At 52.9% G+C, this 6,074-nt stretch overlaps 1 pseudogene; it reads right to left on the bottom strand.

Moving 5' to 3' along the window:
- Window positions 1-4,034, bottom strand: part of LOC119093438 (uncharacterized) — a 15,112-nt pseudogene extending 11,078 nt beyond the window's left edge.
- Window positions 4,035-6,074: the final 2,040 nt, after the last annotated feature.

The following is a 6,074-nucleotide window of genomic DNA, read 5'->3' as shown; positions in this document are numbered from 1 at the left end:
GTCACTTGACCTTGACCGGCGTCCTGGTTCCTTGGTCGCTACCGAACGTGGGCCCTTGCACGCATCGATACTATCTCGGCCAGCGCACGGGGCCGACTGCAAACCAACGCCCAGGGAGCTCAACGGCGTGTGGGGGGGGGAGACTTTGTTCCCACTCATCGCTTTAGAAATACGCATGTATAGTGGCGCACCATAATAAGGACAACATCGGACTGAAGCCACGGCCGTAGCTTGGGAGTTTGATTGCATTTGAAGGACATCGCAACTGAATAGCACCGATGTTTTTTACAATGTTGGGAATTGTTGGGCATTGTTGGGCATGAATGGCATTGTTGTATGCACAGAGCAAATGCCGTATTTTTACAATATTTCACCCGCTTCCGTATTTCCCAGTATGGCTGGAATGCGTAATCATCGCCCAGCCATTTAGCAAAACATTCACACAGCTCGCATTTGGTAAATCTTCAACGCCAGGAGCGACAACGTAGGGGCTTATGTTCTATCAGACCAGTCCTGTGTGACTTTGTTTACCCACCCAGATAGGCTAACCAAACTGGTTTGTGATTGAAGGGGTCAATACGTCCGTCTAGTAAAGTGTTGCAGTGTAAGATGATATTAAGCTGTGAGCCTTGTTCCCCTTCAGATCAAAAGTATTCAGAAGCTGTGTGTAACAAGCAGCATCTAGTCACACATACCAGCTTTCTTAGGAACAACTTAATATTAATATTAATAGAGTTGGACACTTATTCGGATCCCTAATTATCAAATGCACATATCAACTGTTTAACGACGCAGCACTACTTGCAATACGCAATGCCACATCATACGATGCATACTGATGATCCGATACTGCATCGCTACACTAGCCACCACCAAAACTTGGTCAACAGCACGCCGTGGAATACATGGCCCCCGCCCCGCCATTGCCTGTGCGCGTGAACAAAGCACAGCTTCCACAACAGCAGCGGGTTTCCATACGTAACGGGTGATGACTGGCAAGCATATGCTCCATTTCATCATTAATGAGACGAACCTCCGGCGAGTTCTGGCCTCTGGTCCAGACGCGTGAGGGTTATTGACGTCTATGTTTATTGGGCGAACGGAGCTGATATACGCAGCTAAAATTACCCACAGGAAATGACTTTTTCGGGTTTGCCGGCCATTTCAAAATGTTCGGAGAACTCCAAAGATTAACTGGAGCGTAAGGATTAACAATTTCCGGTGGCCGAAAGGTCTCAGTGAGCGGCCATGCCTTGGAAGATCAGTCTTATCGGCAAACGTTCCAAATGGACATAGTCTTACGAGAAACCACTCTGGTGAGACTTACGTCCAAAGTGCCTTAATGTGTATCATAGTCTTTAAGACTTTCAACGTACCGACCACCGACAACCATCCACACCACTGAATAGGTTTGGTCCCTCTGAGGCCATCTCCAGCCTCCCGAGAGAACCGTCGACAACCGCATCACCACCATCACCATCGCCAAGCCACCATCATGGACCGCCCTCAGTCGATCTCCAGCTTCCTGAACGACCCCTCGATGCCGAAGAGGTCCGCCGCCGACTTCTGCTTGCCCTGACGTAGCGACTCGTCCACGCCGTACTTCAAGGCGTCGACGAAGAACTCCCTGTTGGCCTCGACCCGCTTCACGACGTCGGCGGCCAGAACGTCGATGCTGGCCAGCGTGCCGCCGTACTCCTCCGGCAGACACTCCGGGGGGATCGCCTCGAGCAGCGATGCCTGGTTGGTGCCGTGCACCCAGATCCGCTTCCGTAGCTTCTCCTTCATGAACGACTTGAAGAGGCTGAGCACCGGGTCCATGCCGGCCGGATTGTTGTAGTAGTGCATGCCCTTCTGGCGGATGGGGAAGGCGTCCCAGCAGGTGACGGCCTTCTTGACGAGCGTCGGCGTCATCGCAGCGGCGTGGGAGAGGGTAGCGTCCTTTAGGTCCAACACGCCGACAAACCCGCACACCTGGGCCCCCTCGTCCTGCTCGGCCAGCAGCGAGGAAATCATGTTCGAGACGCGGAACATGGACTCCTGGCTCATCCTGCAACACGGCAATACGGAATTTAACGTAGAAAACCATCCTGGAAAGCCCTGCGGGATTGCTCAGATGGAGAAGACATAGCGACTACGAACGTAAGTTTAAGTATGTATCACGATAACCTGCTCCAGTCTGTCGGAGGATTCCACATACGAATCGCAATAGCATGTGATGGCACAGGTTATGCGAGGAAAACTAATTAATTAGGTATTAAATGCTACTTTGAGTTGGTTAACCTGGCCTCACACGGGCAGTAGAAAATACTCAACATATGCGCCACTTGAAAACCAGGAAACATATAACACAAAGCACACGCCACAGAGTTGCGATTGTACAGCTGCCTTTAGCAGGATCCATCAGTCACCAAGAATAACATATCAGATGGACTACGTATTCTCCACACTCCTATACACTACAATGAATAAAGTCACTGCGGCTGCAATGAAAAAAAAGAGTGCTCAGGGCGCTTTGGGAACAATAAATGTCAGAACACAGATACCATGACGAGAAATGACGCTTCAGGTAATGATCAGTGGACGCTAAGAACACAGGACTGTATGCGTACCGATGCGCCAAACGCGATCTTAGACGGTTTCCCAGACATGTTCCCGCGCAAGAAGAGAACATTTACATATATCTTTCCCTGCGACAGAAAACCGTCCAAGATTTCCAAAAATTGCATCACCACAAACATCATCACAACAAAAACAGTACAACCGGGCCCCCAAACCCTTGAAAATAAAAACTACATCCAAAACGGCACGACCGTGCCTCTAAAATCATTACGAACACAAACACAACGAACACCAGCGATTTTTAACTGTTTATTGTTGCACATATTGTAGTATATATATATATATATATATATACATATATATATATATATATATATATATATATATATAATTTACTCTGTCCCGCCCACTGACATCCCCACCAGCCTCTCACCTGGAGGGATCGCGCTTGGCCACGCGAATAATGACGAGCATCTGTCCGTTCGGCAGCGGCTTCGGCATGGGCACGAAGCCACCCGACCGCAGCGCAAGCTGCAGCTCGGCGCTCAGCGGGTCTCCACCGCCCATCATCTCGGGGCAGTGCGTCTTGAGCGCGTGGTAGAGCTCGAGCTTCTCCTTGGCGCGCTCCAGGCTGAACTTGCAGCCGCGGCAGGAACATGATAAGGAAGCGATCGTCGGTCCGGCTGCGCAGGTGCGGCTGCTTGGCGAGCCACTCGCGCAGGTGGCGCACGTCTTCCTGCCGCCGCTCCGGCACCTCGAACAGCTCCGTCACCGCCTTCTGCAGGATCGGCGCCGGCAGCGTGCAGGAGTAGGGCGCCGCCCGGAGCGTCATTGCGTCATCGGTTGGCATGGCGACGAGTCAGCGCCGGGTGACGCTGCAATCTTCAGAGGCGTTGGCTAACGCTCCGGCCTGGACGACTGAAGCGAAGACTGCGGCACCAAATGCTGATGCGATCTTCAGGAGCAATCGCCCACGTTGGTTTCACGGCAGTGCAAGCACGTTGCGCAAATGGGATGGTGCGTTTCCTCTGGGAGGAGCAGGGACGTGAACGCAAAGACAGTCAGATGGAGACGTTCCGCAGAAAGACGACGATGCTCCGTGGCGATGCACAGGCGACTGGGCAGGAAGTGCAGACAAGTGACAGCGGCGAAGAAGGTGTCGATGACGAGCTAGTCCGAGACAGGACCTGGAAGCACGCGAAGATCGGCCGAGATGAAACGCAGGACTGGAAGAAACAGGACAGCGCAGAACAGAGCCTTCAGAACAGAACAGAACCTTCGCTGCGGTGCAGCAACACGATGGTGAACACGATACTCCGATTCCGGCGCTGATATTGGTGGCGGGAACGCTCGAAGAGACCACTCCAGCAACGCGCCGGGGAAGGAAGCCTTGCGGTGCTGCCTCTCCTCCCAGTGGACGTGGACGGACACGCGAGCTCCACCGCTACGAGGCGGTCGGTCGCTGGGCTACTGCAGTGACAGGCACTGTCTCCGCGATATGCAGCACGTCCGAACCGCGTCTCGCTGCTCGCCTTCTGCTTGCGGCGCGAGGCGGGACCCAAGACGCTCCGCCGCGAGCGAGGCTTGCTCGGCGAGTCGCTGCCTCGGACGCCCGATCTCCTCCGCGGCCTTATCTCCTGTCGGCGGAGACCTGCGTCCGATAGCGACGCCCGGACTGGCGGCGTCGAGACGAGATAAGGACTGGGTCGCGAGGCGACGGCGGCGAGTGTTTGTGGTTCCTTTGCTCACGGCATGGTGAGGTGTGCCGGGGGGGGGGGGGTTAGACAGGGTCAGGGGGCCGGTCAAGTCAGGTCGGTCGCGAACGCGTCATAGAACCAGCGGCGTGTGAAAATCGAATAAAATCAGAAAAACGAAGGACAGAGACGCTGTGTACGTTGAGGTTACAAAACAGTGAGGCAAGTAAACATGCACAATCACAGCAGTTCAGTTCAGCCAAAAGCGTGACTAGCGGGAAGTACGGGAACGACTATGAAGGTCTTCAAGGTTCGGGCTTATGCCGAAGACCTGATATGAAAACAGGTCATTAAAGCTCACGTGGTGTCTGGTGCAACTGATCGCAACTGATTGCACCAACTGGTGCAACTGATTGCAACTGGTGCAGCTGATTGCACCAACCGTCCGGCTCGACCTTGTCCAAGCACGAACAGACGAACAGAGGTGATGGGCCAAACGTGCCATCTACGAGTTGACTCAGTAGCATCAGGGTTTACCGAGTCCGAACTGGAGCCAATATGACAACATGATGAGGTGGAGGGGCTCTCCAATGCCGAATCAGATTTGCTTGGAGACATCCTCGTCGTAAATATGAACAGCGGCGAGATATGGGCCGTTGGCCGTTCGTCCACTGATAAATACAAGGTCGAGAGTCTGAGTTACGACTGCGACCGCGGCCATATCAACCCGATTTGGAGGTGTGGTGTCGGGCCCCTGCTTTCGAAACAACTGGGCTCAGTTCTATGGTGCTGTTAGTAAACAAGCCGGATGTTCGGCAACGCGAACACCGCCCTGTTCGTTTTGCCATGTCGTTGTTTGTTCTAGCATGTTCCAACGCCCCCGAGTAAAAACGTCTCGCTAAGCCCAAAAGACAAGTGTCAGAGTTCTGCCTGCTTTCCTTATCTCCCAGTGTTAGATACCGCACAAGGCGGCGGCGTAATGAAGGTTCTGTTGCATAATCGCAGCATCTATCGCAGCGATTTGTGTCGTGGGTCGTACGTATCGCGGAGACAGTGCCGTCACTGCAGTAGCACGAAACATGACATGTATTTTTGGCATTTAAGCATCTCGCAAAGTGCAAGTCTATATCTGGCAGACCGCATGCAAGACACTGCAGAAGGCTCTTTTCAAACATGAAGAAAGTCCTTGAGTCAAAAATGATCCGAATGGCGTTGTCCATGAGGGCCACGCGACGTCCGTGGCCCGTCAACTATACTAAGCGATGCATCTGTTTTGTCAGCACATACAAGACGTACATAATTTCTACCGCGATAAAGGCTCGAATGCACTGGTCGCACGAATTAATTTTTTCATAGCGAACACAACGCACGTCGTCACGCCCTTTCACGCAGCGCCAGCGTCTGCATTGTTCAAATTAGCGCTTAAGGGCCATGACGCAACCGGGATTCGAACCCAAGCCCCCACGTGGGAGACTGATGAGTCAACCACTCGGCCATTTCGGCTCCTCGTGTGAACTAAGCAGCAGCTGTGGGTGCAGAACCCCAATACAAAATGTAAATAAATCACATCGCAGCAATTTGTACAGTGCTGTAGCATTCCTTCACCTTCGAATGACACAGCACAGCGTTGCGGCATTCTTCACCTCTAAATGTCACAGCACAGTGCTGCAGCATTCTTCACCTCGGAATGACACAGCACAGCGTTGCGGCATTCTTCACCTCTAAATGTCACAGCACAGTGCTAGCACAGTGGCTGCACGCTCTAATGTCACAGCACAGATGCTGCAGCATTCTTCCTTGGAATGACACAGCACAGCG

The sequence above is a fragment of the Pollicipes pollicipes genome, unplaced genomic scaffold, assembly GCF_011947565.3.
Source record: "Pollicipes pollicipes isolate AB1234 unplaced genomic scaffold, Ppol_2.1 Scaffold_1600;HRSCAF=1878_pilon_pilon_pilon, whole genome shotgun sequence".
Taxonomy (NCBI): Eukaryota; Metazoa; Arthropoda; class Thecostraca; order Pollicipedomorpha; family Pollicipedidae; genus Pollicipes; species Pollicipes pollicipes.
Note: the sequence above shows the minus strand (reverse complement) of the source record. Positions and strands in the feature narration are given on the sequence as shown.